This window comes from Vombatus ursinus, unplaced genomic scaffold, assembly GCF_900497805.2.
Source record: "Vombatus ursinus unplaced genomic scaffold, bare-nosed wombat genome assembly UNPS02014818.1, whole genome shotgun sequence".
NCBI classification, from domain to species: Eukaryota; Metazoa; Chordata; class Mammalia; order Diprotodontia; family Vombatidae; genus Vombatus; species Vombatus ursinus.
In genome coordinates, this window is record NW_020954596.1 from 61,585,649 (window position 1) to 61,603,018 (window position 17,370).

At 38.6% G+C, this 17,370-nt stretch overlaps 1 protein-coding gene across 1 annotated transcript in view; it reads left to right on the forward strand.

The window, feature by feature from the left end:
- The first annotated feature begins 7,724 nt into the window (after positions 1-7,724).
- KIAA1211 (KIAA1211 ortholog) overlaps positions 7,725-17,370 on the forward strand; it is a 65,398-nt gene continuing 55,752 nt past the window's right edge. Inside the window, exon 1 of the mRNA XM_027836285.1 lies at positions 7,725-7,891. The gene's annotated coding sequence lies outside the window, so the exon portion shown is untranslated. The remainder of the gene's footprint in view (positions 7,892-17,370) is intronic.

Sequence of the window (17,370 nt, forward strand, 5' to 3'; positions counted from 1 at the left end):
TATGTCCAAAACTGAGCTCATTATCTTTCCTTCCTCCTCCCCAACCCTTTCCCTCTTCTTGATTTCCCTATTACTGTCTAGGGCTTTTTCCAAGTAACCCACATTTGCAACATAGGTGTCATCCTCAACTTCTCACTCTCTCACCCCCTCCCCAATATCCAGTATCCAGCTACCGAGTCCTGTCAATTTTTATCTTTCATATATGTACTACTTTCTCTCTCCTCTGACACTGCCACTACCCTGGTGCAGACCCTGATCACCTCACACCTGGACTTACAATAGTCTTCTAGTTGGTCTTCCTGCCTCAAATCTCATCCCATTCCAATTTATCCTTCACTCAGGTGACCAAGTGAATGCTTAGAACTGAACATATTGCTCATGCACACATGTGTGCACATGCACATAGGTCAGTTAATGCCAGTGGCTCCCGATAACCTCCACGTTCAAGTATAAAATCCTCTACTTGGCTTTCAAAGCTCTTCGTAGATTACCTTTCCAGTCTTCTTATACTTTACTCCCTTTCACACGGATCTATGATCCAGTAACAATGGCCCCCATCTCCCACCTCTGTGCATTTTTATTGTCCCTCTTGCCTGGAAGCTCTACCTTCTCATCTCTGCCTTCCCACTTCCCTGGATTTATCCAAGTCTCAGCTAAAATTCAACCTTCTGTAAGAAGCCTTTCACAATCCCCCGTATCTCTAGTACCTTCCTTCCAAGATTATCTTCATTTTGTTCCATACATATATTGTTTGTGCATAGTTGCTTGCAAGTTGTCTCTCACCTCATATTGTGAACACCTTGAGGGTAGGGACTGTTTTTGCCTTCCTTTGTATTTCCAGCATTTGATACAGTGCCAGGCATGGAGTAAGTATTTAATAAATGCTTGTTGACTTGAATTGAGAGACCAAAAAAGCTAAGGATTGATACAAAACCATTACATTTGTCAATTAAGAAGTGATTGGTAACTTTGGAGAGAGCTATCTTATTTGAATCAGTGAATTGATTTTAGATCCAAGTTGCCAAAAATTGAGAAGTGAATGAAAAAAGAGGAAGTAGACCTAATGCACAATTCTGATCACATCTCTCACTTGCTTAAATGGATCCTCACTGCCTACTAATCAAGGTCTAAATTCCTTACCCTGGCATTCAAGGTCATCTACCATCTGTCTTCAGCGTAGCTTTCCAGCCTTATCTCACACTGTTCTCCTCACTAGCCCAATAGACCAGTCAAATTACACTACTTACATTCTGCAACCACGTCCATGCTTTTCAAGGTACCCTTGTCCATGTCATTTTCTGTATTGCCTTCTCCCACCATCTATACCTGTCAAAAATCTTATCCAAAATCCTTAGAGGCTAAGCTCAAATGTTACCCCATGCTTTCTTTGATTGATCTCTCCCTTTTCTGAATTCTCATAGCATTTTATCTGCTCTATGTTGAATAATAGCTAGTTGTATGTCTTTTTCAGGAATCTGAGCTGTTCTGATTGGAGAGTGCATGAGAGCAAACACATGGCTAGATGGCTTACTGTATGTAGCCAGTCCTAGTCATACTTCACATTCCACACCTGCCGTCTTCAGGCTATCAGTATGACCTAGATGCACATTTCTCACACATACGCCCACACCTACTCTGCCTCTTGTACTGGAAACTCTAATCAAATGAATACTGCCAATTGGAAATAGAGTATCAAGTCAACTCCCCTGTGGTTCTCACCAGCCTGGATCAAAACACCCCTGCCTGACCACCACCCCCTTGTATGTGTTGTCTCCTCCAATTAGAATGTGAGCTCCTTGAGGACAGGAACTGGTAAGCCTTTGTCTATCTCCAGTTTAGAACAATGTTTGGCATATGGTAAACACTTAGTGTTTTTTCACTCATTCTTTCCTAATAGATCATGAATTCTTTGAGGGCACTGCCTTATTTATCTTTATATTCCCTCATTGAACCTAGGACAGCGTTTTGCAGTAGAGTAGGTACTCAGTAAATTTTTTTAATGAATGAATGTTAAAATGAGATATAGGAAAATGACATGGAAAAATGGACCAGTTTTGTTTGACTTTTCTAGATCATTTGTAAGTTTTTAGAAAAGTTTGTTTTTTATTAGCAATGTAATAAATAAATGAATGATACTGAACTGTATATAATTATAGAGACATAATGACTGACACTGAAAAGTGAAAGCAAACTTTAAAATGAAACTAGAATGAGGTTAAAAAGAAAGAGCAAAAGAAAGATGCTATTCAGGAAGGAGAAAGATTTTCCCCATTGCATCAATCAGTCAACGGACTAGTAAAAATGAATTTATTCCATTCATTAATTAAAGAATAATCACTACTGCCTTACTCCATAAAGGGGAACATACATACATACATATATATACACATATATACGTAGAATGCCTTTCATAGGAGAAATTAAGGCTTCATAAGAGGTATTGAAAGACTGATGGCTGTTCCTGTCAATTCAGCCTGGGGAAGAGAATATAAAAGTGCCTTTGCAAAGGAGGGCTGGTAAAGAGATATGTGAAAAGACTTGTTATTCTTTGGCATAACCTTAGACACCTGTTTGGCTCTGTGGGCAATAAAGTAATCATGCATCCATTATCATGCACAAATTTGAGGACTCAAAGTAATCTCAGGCAGTATCAAACTGGTATACTTAATTAATATGATTTTGGTAGCAGTAACCATGACTCATCTCCCCTGTCCCCTTGTTCTATGGAAGTAAAATTGGGGATATAAAATGTCACAGTACTAGGGAACATTTTTTTCCCAAACAATACCCTTTAAATGTTTCAGACTTCTAGAAGATTTAGTTTTGAATATTTGGGGGTGGGGAGAGGTTTTTTTTTTAATTTATTATAAGAACTTTTTATTTATTATATTATATATATAATGTAATATAATATATTATATAGTAAATAATTATAATTATTTATGTATTATAAGAATTTTATTATAAGGCAACCCAAGATGTAGTTATGAAAAATGTAAGGAGAGAAGTCCTTTTCTCCTTCTTTCCATCATGACCCTGGCTGGCCAAGTTATCTGTCAGTCATCATCAGACGCAGAAGCAATGGTTTTTATTTGTTGATATGCTTTCATTGGCTGGCCTGTTGCTGATGGACAGTTTGGCTCGCCAGTGACAGGGAATGAAGGAATTTTGGAAGGGGTCATTCTTCAACCCTGGAAAAAGCCCTGTGCATCAGCATGAGGTTCCAAAGCATCTGGTACTGTTGTGTGAGGGCAACAGAAACCCTGCTGAACCAATGCAATTCAAGAGACCTTAAGTAAACTCTTATAATTCTGTGTGAAGAACACTGCTAGGCACTGGGCTACATACAAAGTTTAGATAAGACACTGCTCTCATGGAGTTTAGAAGCTTGTCAACTCAAACTATTCTTTAATGTCTCCTTTCAACCTCTCAGTTTGCCAGGCGAAAGTTTGGATAAAGGGGAATTTAATTGTGATCAAGTAGAGCAATGCCCCCAAATGCCTTTGATGGGATGACCATTTGTCCTTGAGCATCTGAGATTCTGACTCTGTTAGAATTTCCCAAGTTTTTCATTTTTATTGCATTGTTAGAATTGCCTTGTTCTTTCAAAATAAAGTCAAATAACTCAAATACCCAGACAGAAATAATTTTTAATATTTCAGCTATCTCAATGCTGATATTACTGTGTTCTCCAACTAGGTAACCATGGGGCAATCTCTTAATCTCTCTAAATTTCAGATTCATCTTCTGCAAAAAGTGACATAGGTAGGTGTTCAGGCTTAGGCAGATGATGGTCACACTTTCCTAAGTCTTGCTAAGTCCACATCTGGATTATTCTGTTTGCTTCTGTGCACCACATTTCAGGAAGGACATAGATAAGAGGGTCTCAAGGTCATGCCACATGAGCATCCACTGAAGGACCTCAGGAGCAGTGGGTAGAAGTTGCAGAAGGGCAAATTGAGATTTGTTGTGAGGAAAAACATCTACAAAATTAGAGCTGTTCGAAAGTAGAAAAGCTGCCTTCAGAGGCTCTTTCTACCTGACTCTTTCTCCAAGCAAAGGCTGGAAGGCCCCTTGTCAAGTATGTTAGAGAAGAGATTCTTATTCAGCTACAAATTAGATTAGGTGGCCCTCTGAGGTCCCTTCCAACATTAAGATTCTCTGATTAAGTGGAGACTTGCTATTAACACAGAGGAGGAAAAAAACCACACACCATTAACCACCAAAATGATCAATTTAGTAATTGCATATAGACTTAGTTTTAGATTTTTCATCGAAAGATTACACGTTTTTCATGATGCCATTCAAATGTATACTTTACTATGGGGGAAAATTTTAGGTACTGTGCTTTTTTTGTGATACAGGATCTTGTTTCTATACCCTCCCCCAAAACAGATTTCTGAGATCAAAGAAACAGGATAAAAAGTCCAATGTAATTTAAAAAAATTCTTTCACTTCATGGTTCTTTTGTCTAGAAATAGAATAATAAGATCATTTTTCAAAGTTTAATCCTAGTTAATTATGTAAAATTTATCCAATATCACAAGCAATCAATAATCAGATAATAGCAAAACAGAGAGCAACTCATTTTAATTGAAGCTTTGGAAGATATTTCAGTCAGATAATGTTGTCTAGGAAGGGATGGGTTTTTTTTTTTTTTAACTGAGATGTCACCAAAACTGAACATGGAACAAAAGTCCTGAAGAAAGTTTTTATAAGGCTGCCCCATCTGTGATCCTACTGTTAGCTCTGACAATTCCACAGTTTTTGGAGAGGGAAGCATTGGCTGTCTCTGAATATATGTTTTGTAACTGAAACATGGATGCACAGAAATTCAAGCAGGTTTTCTTGCTCTTTTAAACTTTCCGACCATCACAGAGGCATTGCTGAGGCAGCGCTTCCTTGAAATTCACAAGCATTCCTTGACCTGACATTTGGACTTTGACATCTGTAAGAGGAATAAGGCGTTCCTTCTTCCACGTTATTACCTATATAATGTGTAATCCTATTGGCTTGTTCACCAGTAGCACAGCCTGACCTAAAAGAGCCGCACCTTCAGAATCCCAGGTCTGCTTCCTAGGATTTAGAAGTGAAAAATATGTTAGATAGAATCTAACCTATTCAAACCGAGAGTCTAGATTCTACCTCCACCACTCCTTTTCCCTTTTCTCTCCGTTCACATGGACACTATCATACTTCAAGCCCCCGTCATCTTTTGTAATAATAGCCTATGAATTAGGCTCCTCTGCCTCAAGTTTTTATCCTCTCCCAATCCATCTCACACACAGCTGTCAAAATTATATTTCTAAAAGCACAGAACTGACCATAATCCAACCCTGATCAAAAAGTTCTAGTGGTTCCCTATTGCTTGTAGAATGAAATGCAAATTCCCATTTGGCATTTGAAGTCCTTCACAGTCTGTTTCCAGACCACCTTCCTAGGCTGATGACACATTACTCCCATCTGTGTTCCAGACAGTCTGGTTTACTTGAGTATATAGTACAGCATTCCCTTTGCTTTTGTGCCTTTGCCTACATATACTGTCCCCCATGGCTAGAATGCCCTTCACCTTGATCTCTCTCTCTCTCAGGCAATAGGGTTAAGTGACTTGTCCAGGGTTACATAGCTAGTAAGTGTCTGAGGCTGGATTTGAACTCAGGTCTTCCTTACTCCAGGGCTGGTGCTCTATCCACTCCACTACCTAGCTGCCCCCACCTTGATCTCTTAAAATCCCCATCAGCCTTCCGAGTTCAGCACAAGCTCTTTTCAAGATTGTCTTTCCTGACCCCATTCCCATTCCATCTGTTAATATCCCCCAAAGAAATTAATTTATGTTTATTTTGTGTATGGTTTGTATTTACATATATCTGTACATAGTGTTTTCACCTCATAGAATGTAAGTCCGTTGAGGACAGTGAGCAGTGCAGTGTAGAGAGTTTTGGACCTAGAGTCAGGAAGACTTCAGTTCAAACCCAGCCTCAGACATCTATGAGCTGTGTGACCCTGGACAAGTCAGTCAACCTCTCTCTGCCTCAATTTTCTCAACTGTAAAGTGGAAATGATCTCTCTCCTACAGTTGTTGTGAAGATAAAATGAGATGTGTAAAGTGCTTTGCAAACATTAACATACTATAGAAATGCTAGCTACTACTATTATTGTTGTTTTTGTTTTTATACCCCCCAACACTTCCACAGTGCCTGGGCATAGTAGGTGCTTAATAAATGTGTATTGATTGATTGGTTTGTTCAAGGTCACATAAATAGTGAACTGTATAGCACAGATTGAACCCAAGTACACCGACTCCAAATCTAATGTGCTTTCCATCCTGTCCTACACTATAAAGGCTAAGTTAGTTGTCACTTCTCACTGGAATAATGTTTGTTGCCTTCTAATGTTTGTAATTGAGGGCAGAGCTGAAAGTCGTTAGAGCAAAACTATATAAGTGTGCTACTTGTAAAGTCAGTAACCTTCAGTTTGCACCCAATTCTGAGCCTCTAGCTCTGGCCTAAGGGTGGTTCTATGCCTCATTTGAAAGTCAATTACATGGGTTTTCCGATAGTCATTCACTTCGATGATCCAGCTTCTTCTTTGCTTACTTCTGGCTTCCCAGTTTGTTCCAGACTTGTGAGGGTTCCAGAAATGTGACCACCTGGGAAGCGGGGACCTGGCTTTACCCATTTCTTGTAGAAAATGGAAAGGCCTGAAGGCATGGCGATGCCTGTGTAAAGAGACCATTTTTTCAACAGAAGAGACGGGTGACTTGGGTGGGGAGAACTTTATGAAGGGTGTGCAAACATTTGTTGTTGACAAGTATTACCCAGGGTTTAAAGCAGATGTCCTTAACCTTTTTTTGTGTCATGGACTCCTGGTAATCTGAGGAAGCCTATGGACACTTCTCAGAATAACGATTTTAAATAAATAAAATAAAATATGTAGGGTTACAAAGAAAACCAATTATACTGAAATGATAGTTTCCAAAATATTTTTCAAGAACAAGTTTACAGATTCCAGGTTAAGAACCCCCAGTCTAAAGGAAATGCAAGGAGAGCTTCCAGCTCAGCCATTTCAGGAATATATGGAAAGAAGTTAAGAAAAATTCTGTAAGGGCTTTTCAGGGCAGGAGAAATGAACTGTCAAAGTCTGGTGACAGAGAGTGTTAAGGAAATGACTTGCAGCAAGCTTAAGAAAAAATGTCTGTTTCTGACAAAGGTTAGACAAGAAGATTTAAGAATAGAATAATCTTTCCTGCTTCCCCCTCCCACCTCCACCCTGTTACCCCAGTTTGGCTCACACATCATTTTCCAGCCTCTTTTACCCAAACTGGACACTCTGCCACCTGCTTTATTCATGAAGGCTGTGCCACTCCTTTGCACGGAATGTATGAATGGGGTGCCCACTGAGCATGAAGTGATTGAACCTTTTCTCTTTTCCCTCCGATGTTCAGCCAGTCTGAAACCCAGGCCCAGCTTGGGTAGCCTGAAGGACAACTGTTTTTTGTGTTCTTGACTTTGCTTTGTCATGACTGTTCAGGCGGTGTCTGTCAGGGTATTTATATTCCAAGCACAGAGCTTACTCCCTTGCCTGCCGGCTCCTCAAGGCTGATGGCTGCCCTTTGCCCTCAGACTCCCCTGGCCAACAGGAGCTCTGCTATCATTTGCTGTTGGACCCAGAAGTGCCCCACTGTTAAGCTTTATTGTGTATTTGTCTTGTAATCCACAGACAAGAAGAAAATAGGCAAATTCCAGCCCTTTAAGAAGTTGTTTGGCAGAAGAAAAAAGAAAGAAGCTCCCTTGTCCCGGGAGATTTCTGTGGCAAAACAGAATCACGCTTTCCCAAATGCCTGCAATGGTGCCTTCTCTTCTGATGAGGAGACCCTTGATGATTCTCTAAGGTAATGACACTGATTGACTTTCTTTTTGTTCTTTAGAGTGCTGGCATGAGGGAGGTAGTCCCATGTGTGGCAGTGGTGGTTTCATTTTCAGGAAAAGTATGGCAGGAGTTAGAACCAGGACAGGTGGCTCTGGACCCATCTTCTGAGTCCAATTTCCCTGTGTGTGATATAGGGAAAAGTCATCTTTTAGGGATCAAGGGGGAGGGGCACACAAGTAGGTAAAAGAAACCCAAGCTTCTGAAGACTCTGACAGAATAGACAGTCCCTCAGTTTCCCTCTCCTCCTCTGAAAGAAGGATCCTGTTGGTTTCGATTTTGCAGAAGTTACTGAAAAGAGGGCTTCTTGAGTCCTTCTCATCATTTAGTGAGGGGAGAGAAAGGAGCCCAGCTATATAGCCAGCACCCAGGAAATAGGCGCTTCTGGTCCAAGGGCACTTAACCTTCTAGCTTTCATTGAATTTCTTCAGGACCAAATTTGTACCTTTTAGTGATGATGAGAATTTCTGAAGGTGCCATTGTAGACTTTCTCTGAAACCTTCAACTTTGGCTTCAAGGCTTGTGATTATTTATTTGTTTATGTATTTATTTATCTAGCTTTACTTAGTTATGTGTGCAGTGAATCTGCCTATGACAGCATCAGAAACCCAAGTGTCAGGAATTATTTTCTCACCCAAGCATACTGAAAAGAAGTATTTATTTAAGATTTTCAGACTTTAACATTGACAGCTCACACATTCTGAAAATAGTTGTAAGAGGTCTTGTATAGCTTTGTATCTATAGGGTGTCTTGGACAATGCTTTGCACATAGTAGGTGCTCAGTAACTATTTGATGAATGAATTAACAGGATTTTTCTGGGATAAGTAAGATCGAAGACAAAGCCATCTTCTATATTTTGTGTAAGGGTAGGTTAATCCTGAAGGACCTGGTGCCATATTCTAGACAAAGGGAGCCTTCTGTGAGAAAATACTATTTAGATTACAGGAAGAAAAACTTTGTTTAACTTAAAAAAATGTTATTAATATCTTTCATTGTCACCTTTATTCCCAAATATTTCTCTCTCCCCCAAAATTTACTCCTTTTAACAAAGAATAAAAAAAGAGAGGGGGAAAAAACATGTCAGCAAAACCAGCCAACACATCACACAACTCTGACAATATATGCTGTTCCATACCCATAACCCTCCATTTCTGAAAAGAAGAGGAAAACATATTTCCTGGAAATATAGCACTTAAAATTCTAAAACTGCACATTGAGGACTACCTATTCTGTGCTATATTGACTTTTTTTCCCAAAACTTACTCTTTCTATTTCCCATTTTCTTTCTCCTTCATATTTTGAATGAAGACTTAACTGAAGCAAATTTTGAGGAAAGGTATTCAGATCGTTATGGTGATGAACTGGTAGTTGTAAAGTCATTATTGATATCAATCTGTGGTGTGGTCCATATTGCCACTTTCTAGGGGACTGAACTTTAGATTGGGAATTATAGAATCTGGTTTTCTAGGTCTAAATAATACTTTGCATGTACTTAGTAGGAATTGAATGACTGTCTGAATAGAATACTTTTTCCACTTCTGAGATCCCTATTTGAAGAAGGAACTTAACAAATCAAAATATATTCAAAACAAGGTAACCAAGATTATGAAGGATCTGGAAACTATGTCCTTTGGGAAATAGTCAAAGCAGAGGACCACAAACCTGTGGTCTGTGAACTTATTTCCTTTTAAAATATTTTGATAACTACATTTCAATATAATTAATTTCCTTTGTAATCTTGTGTGTTTTATTTTATGCATTCAAAAACATTATTCTGAGACTGGGTCCATAGGCTTCAAAAGACTGCCCGAAGGATCCATAATCCAAAAAAAGATTAAGAATCCTTGAGTCAAAGAAAGTGAGAATGTTTACCCTGGAGAAGAGAATATTTAGGGAGGATATGATTGTTTTCTTGAGGTCAGATATTTAAAGCATTGCCATATGGCAGAAGGATGTGGTTTATTCCCCTCCAAAAGGTAGAATTAGAGCTACTCTGCACATAATGTTGTGCTAAGTGTTGTACCACATATCATATAAAGATGCTACCTATAATCTTTAGGACTTTACAATCTCCCTGGGAAGGGTAGAGCTGCCCAAAGGAAATAGTTGCCTAATAGCATAAGAGGTGTTTAAAAGAGAGAGATGTAAAGAGAAAGAGAGAAAAGGGAAGAGAAGAGAAGAGAGAGATAGATAGACTGGAGCTGTCAAGAAAGGCTTTGTGGAGGACTTAGGACACTAAAAGATACCTATTTGGATGAGCAGAGATGAGGGAGGTGATGATCCAGGCAGAAAGAGCAGCATGCAAAAAGGTTCAAAGAATGAATATGGAGATACCATGCCTGGTGTGGAGAGTGTGTTGGGAGTCATGGGAGGTCGCTGTCCACCTTGAGAGGCTGAGGTCAGGAGAGTGAGAGAATAGTTTTATTGGGGAATAAGTAGGCAGGGCGGGCTTGGATGGGGTACAAGAGTAGGTGAAATGAGAGCACTGGTTGCCTGGAGGGTGGAATCAGGAGGAGGTACCAAGGGAGAAATGAAGGACAGAGGAGGTGGATATGAATACTAGAGGAGAATTCTACCTCTTCCACAACATTGCCCAAAGCTGGCTTGGAGGACAGTTACTATCATTTGACTTTCCATCTGTATAATGAGCCCACTCTCCCTGCCCCCCTTTTAGGATACTGAAAGTGTCTTATGTAATTTGTCTGGTTCATCCTCCTACCTTCTCATGCCAGAGGGTGGTGGAATTATCTTCACTTCTCAGATAAGAGTGCCTGGAAAAGAAGTAAAAATGAAATTACAATAAAACCAAGATTCTCTTTACCACCACCAACCCAAGTACTTTCTGCTTTGCTAATAGGACTTCTCAGATTTGGCATCACCACAAATGAAGAAGACCATTTTTATTAGATTTTCTATTCATACCCAGAAGACTCAAGGACACAGAGAAATTGGAAAAGGGAACAGAAGAACAACAAAAATGATTAAATAGATGGGAATTGGGAACTAAGAGCCAATTTAATGGAATTTGGGCTGTTCAGGTTGGAGAAGAGAAAGAAGATGAATGATTTGCTGTTTTCAAATATAGAGTATCATTATACAATGGAAATCAAAATGGATTAGGTTTGAAATTCCACTCTGGCTACTTACGACCTCTGTGGCCTTTGGTGTCACCTAAGTTTCTTCATCTGTAAAATGAAAAGTTTAGGTTAGTTGACCTGTAAAGTTTCTTCCAGGTCTAATACTATGGTCTTGTCTGTCACTAGCTAACCTTGGACATTTCAATTAACCTTAGTTCCCTCATATGTATGACAGAGAGGAACATGAAATAAAGGAGCTCACATTAAAAAGAAAATATAAAGAGTATAGGAGAACTCTGCAAATGCAGGGTACCATTTTTTCCCTTTATTAAGAGATTATGGGCCAATAGTCCTCCCTCTCCAGAGTACAGAAAAGATTATAATAAAAGTGGTTTACCTTAGAGTCAACAACTTTCTCACTCTGAAGATAATTGGGGTCACTTAGGAAGACCCTGCATAGAATCTCTGGCCCTGGATCTCTTTAAAAATGGGTTAAACTACAATTTGTCTTGAATAAATGAATCTTGCCTGAAATTTGAAGGCTGAGGCGGATGATTCCACCACGTTGCTTCCATCTGAAACATTCCATGGTTTCATGATCCCAGTTTCCTTTCAGGTAGATGTAAACCATGAGGGATATTCTGTAATTCCTATGATTATCTGCTGTAAATTGGCAACTGGTGGCACAGTGGATAGAGCACTGAATTTGGAGTCAGGAAGACCTGAGTTCAAACCTGGCCTCAGCCATAACTGTGTGACCCTGGGCAAGTTACTTAACCTTTGTTTACCTTAGTTTCCTCAACTGTGAAATGGGAATAATAGTAGTATCCATCTTACAGGGTTGTTGTGAGGATCAAATGAGATAATATCTGTAAAAAGTGCCTAGCACAGTGCCTGGCATGTAGTAGGCACAAGATAAATGCTTATTCTCTTCCCCTTTAATAGCTCTGGCTTTTGGTCTTCCCTTGTGTACCCACGCTATACCTTTTCACAGAATATGAAAGCCAGGAATGGGGCTCTAAGTCATCCCACCAAATATAATCTAATTCCAATCCCCTCCAGCAGTTCCACTTGGGTTAGTGAGCTGATTTAATTTGCTGTTTAGCATTTCATATGAATGAGAATAGCTTATCTGTTAGGGAGAGAAACTGCTGATCGATCACTATTGCTCTTGTTGTCATAGAAACAGTACAAAATGCAACTATAATTATATTTCCTCTTTTCTAAAGTGAATCCCTAATCATTGCCATAGTAATTACCCAATATGTATTTCCCCCAAATTACATAGTACTTGTCCAAAAATGACAATGGGTAAGGAGTGGGAGGGCCATAGATGTGTATTAAACTGTGCAGCTGTGCTGAACCCTGCAGGGCCCTACCTTCCATGAGGGAACTCTCCAGGGCTCACACTCCAAGGATGAACTGCTTGACTGCATGCTTTTGTGCTGGGCATGTGGAGGGAAAGGCCTTGGGCACTTGGACAAGCATCATTTACCCGTGTAACCTTGGACAGATTATTTCTCCACTCTAGCCTCAGTTTCTTCATCTGTGGAAGGGGGTTTGGACAAGATAATATCCAAGGTTCCTTCTAGCTCCAAATCCTGTGAACATCCCTGAGAGTCAAGGAAGTTCTGGGAGCAGACAGGGCAAATAGGGTCACTAAATACCTGTACATTTGCTCTTTGTGATACTCTCCCCTCCTCCACTCAGGACTCATGCCAAGACCAGGTACAGAGAGCAGCAGCTCAGCCTCGCCCTCATTATCTCTTTTACTTAGCATTTCCCAAGGGCAGGAAGCCAGAGAAGTGTCATGGGATCATAAATCTAAAGCTGGAAGAGACCTCAGAAGCCATCTGATAATAACTGTTAATGTTTTTATAGCAATTTAAAGGTTATAGAGCATTTTACTAATATTATCTGTTTGATCCTAATAATATCCTGATGGGCAGGTGCTATTATTACCCCAATTCTCTCCCAACCTCCCAGTGCCTACACACACACACACACACACACACACACAGGAAAAAAAAGGAAAAAAATTCTTGTAACAAATATGCATAGACAAGCAAAACAAATTCCCATATTGACTGTGTCTGAAAATGTTTGTCTCACAAAGCAGCTTGAGGCTATCACCTCTATCACCACATCTCCTTTGTTAGATGGACAGCATGCTTCATCATTCATTTTCTTGAATGATGTTTGGTCATTGCATTGCTCAGAATTCTCAAATTATTCAGATGCTGTTATTGTATGAATTGTCCTCTATGTACTACTCACTGAACTCTGTATCAGTGCATACAAATCTTTGCAAGTTTTTCTGTGATCATCCCTTTAGTCATTTCTTATGTATGATAAAAATCTAATATATTCCTGTGCCATAATTTGTTCATCCATTCCCCAATTGATAGGCATCCCCCGCTTAGTTTTCAGTTCTTTGCCACTACAAAAAGAGCTGTTGTAAAAATGGGTCCTTTTCTGTGTGACCCTGGGCAAGTCACTTAATCTCAATTGCCTCGGCAAAAAAAAAAAAAAAAAAGGATCCTTTTCCTCTCTTTAATCTCTTTGGCAGTATACGCCTACCAATGGCATCACCAAATCAAAAGATATTCATAACTTAGAAACTCTGAGGGCACAGTTCCAAATTGCTTTTTGCCTAACTTTATTCCCTCAATTTATTTTTCTTATTATATTGTTAGAGCTGCATTTCTAACAATGTCAAAAAACAATGGTGATAATTGACATTCTTGCTTTACCAATTCTTAAGATTTAAATTATTTAATTTCCAATTTATGTTTAATCCTTTCTTCCAAGGCCTTTATTGAATATGGTTTTATTGCACTGTGGTAAATAAAGAATATGTTTATTATTTTTGTTTTTTTGCATTTATTTTTGAAGGCTTTCTGCCCTAAAAAAAGATCATTTTTTGTAAAGGTACTATGCACAATTGAGAAATATCTCTACTCCTTTATATTCCCTTTTTGTAATCACCAGAGAGCTATTACTTCTAACTTCTATAAAATCCAAATCCTTAGCTTATTTCTTGTTTATCTTTTTGTTAGATCTCTCTAGGTCTCAAAGAGTTACACTGAGGTTCCTGAATAGTTTGGTTATACTATTTCTTTGTCATTTGATTACTTTTTCTTTTAACTATTTAGATACTTGCCATTCAGTGTACATATCTTAATTATTGATGTTGGTTAATTATCTGTAGAGCCTTTAAGCACAATATTGTTTTCCTGTTTATTTCCTTTATGTTCATTTTTCCTATTTACCTTCTATGAAATTATGAATTCTACTCCAGCTTTCCTAAGTTTACCTCAAGCATAGCAGATTTTGCTCCAGCCCCTCATTTTAACTACAAATTTTTTTGTTTCAAGTGTTTGTCTTGTAAACAAGATATCGTTGGATTCTGTTTTCTAATCTAGTGTGATATCCTCTTCCATTTTATGGGTGAGTTTATCCTATTCTCATTCATGGTTATGATCGTTAATTCTGTATTTACCTCCATACTAGTCTCATCCTTTTTCCTCTTATTTTCTATCTCTTTGCGCCATTTACAAAGAAGGTGGTGAAAAAGGAGCCTATCACTAGTGATCTACAGTTGAATCAGTTTCTACTCTGCTGCACCTCTTATCCTCACCCTACCCTGAATCATAGGTTTTTACTTTTACTTTCCTTTTTTCCTTTTCAATCACATTCCACCTCTGGCATTGAAGGACTCTCCTCTCTATGTCCCAGTCTATTTTCTGGTTGAGTTTTATATATTTCCACACCATATTCTTTGTGTGTATGTGTTCAACCCTCTTTTGTTTGGTGAGGTTAATGAGATGCCTTTTTCCTCTATCCTTTTCTTTGTGTTTACATATTACAATATATTCTCTTCCCTTCCTTCTTCCTTCCCTAGTATATTCTCTATCCCTGTCTTTTTCTTTCTAAGTTCACTAAAACAGAACAAAACCATTCCCAGGTCCTCCATGATATTTAGCTCACTTTATGACTCTTGAAGAAATTAGGGTTTTGAATTCCAGTTTTGAATACTTTCTAAAATAGTCTTGATCCTTTTTCCTTCTAACCCCTTTTAGAATATAAGCACTTCATCACCATATGGCTCCTTCCAAATGCTCAAATACATTGACATTTCTAATTTTCTTTACTGCTGGGTTTGCATCTCAAAGTTTTTACTTAATTCTGATAATTTCATCAGGAATTATTGAAAGTCCTCTATCTCGTTAAAAATCCACCATCCCCTCCCTCTGTAAGACTATACTTAGTTTTGTAAAGTAAGTTATTTTCTTGATTACAAGCCTTTTTCTTTTGTCTTTTGGGAATATAGTATTCCAAAATCTCTTTTTCTTTAGAGTAGCTGCCTAGTTTTGGGTGATCATGACTATGGTTCCTTGATGTTTGAACTCTTTATTTCTGCCTGCTTTCAATATTTTTGCCTTGACTGAAAGCTCTGGATTTTGATTATGAATCCTGGGAATTTTCATTTTATAGTTCCTTTAATAGGTAACCAGTGGATTCTTTATGTTTTCACTTTGCCCTCTAATTCGAATTGATATGGGAAATTTTCATTTATGATTTCTTGAAATGTTATGTCTAGGGTTTTTGTTGTTGTTTTTGTCCATGACAATCAGGTATAAAAATATTTACATCACAGTAAAAAAAGGTGAATATCTATCCAGTTTCCCTGTAATCTTACAAAGTGAAAACCTCACTCAAACCTACTTCTACAATCTAATGAATCATAGACTATTGCTCCTTGACCTGTTTTCCATAACAGTTGCTTTTTATACTATTTATCTTAAATTTTCTTCTGTGGTTTTTTCCCAATCTTTTCTTTTAATATTTCATATCTCATGAAATAATTTTTTTTGTTTGGGCCCATTCTCATTTTTAGGGAATCTGTTTCTTGGATAAGATTTACCACCTTCTTTTCTAAGCTATTAATTCTCCTTCTTATTCTTTTCTGCAGAGTTCTAGTTTCTTAAAATTACATTTTGCATCTCTTCCTTCATCAAAGTACTCTTTTACTCTTTGTGGTCAGGCCATTCTTTTCTCTCAGGCTCTACCTGAACTTCTCATGAAGCACATCTCTGCTTCTGGGCAAAATTGTTGGATTCCTCTCAATCCATAGTATTTCTTCATTGTGTTTGACATTTTCTTCTGTTGGCTGGGGTGAACAGGCTCTGCTTAATCCTCAATGTGGTGGCTGACACCAGGCCCCACCCCCAGCGGGAATCGCCGAGTTTTAGCCCACGTTCCTGGTGGCTCTACTTAGGTTTTGCACTTGGTTCCTTCCCTGTTTTCTTCTCCTTTCTCAGTCCCACAGCTGAAGTTGACTCCATTCCTTGTTGTAAGCTTAACAGTACCCAGCTAGATGCTAATTGTGCTGCTAACAGGCCCCTTGCAATAATAACTCAGGTGCTTTGCTTCTTAGAGAATCTAAGTCCTTTCTCCTGCTGGGCTAACTAGGTGTTGACCTGCCTGTGCTTTGCTCTGGTCCTTTCTTCTGCTCTAGCTCGAATAGTCAGTCTCTGAGGAAATTTTAAAAGTTCTTGTCATAGTATCCTAAGATTTTGAGCTGGAAGGAACCTTGGAGGCTTTCTAGTTCAACCCTCTTATTTCACAAGCCCAGAAATAAAAAGTGACTGGTCTGAGGTCCAACAGGCCAGGATTTGAATACAGGTTTTCTGAATCTAATTCAGGTTCTTTCTGTTACACCATACTGACATTTTTAGTTCATGTTAATTCCACTTCCTTAATAAGATATTCATTGTGATTAAGATGCTGATACTATAAACAGGCTTTAAATTTTTGACATCTATGTTACAATGAGATTATTTAGTATAAAAAAGCTTATACCACAAGAGAATATGATGAACATGTAGTTTCTTTGGTATCTAACAGAGTGAAGCCTGGCTCCATCCTATGTCTCCAGCCTTCTTATGTGTTCTTCTTTATTACAGGCCTTCTCTCTAAGATTATCCCCAACTTTTCCTGCATCTGTCTGGTTTGTACATAGTTGTTTGCACGTTGTCTCTCCCATTAAACTGGGAGCTCCTTGAGATCAGGGACAACTTTTGCTTTTCCTTGTGTCCCCAGCATTTAGCACAGTGCCTGGCACATAGTAGGCATTTAATAAGTGCTTATTGACTCGGTATGACTTGATGTTAAATAGATTTATTATACATATGCTTCATGTGTTCTTCACATGAAGACTAGGCCTCTTGATGTGACAGTCTACCTCATTTCCTTGCCTTTGCACAAGCTGTTGTCGTGGTCTTCTTTGAGAATGAAGGTCACGCAGCAACAACAACAGTAATAACAACTCACTCCATTATTAGAATACCTTCTCTCCTTGTA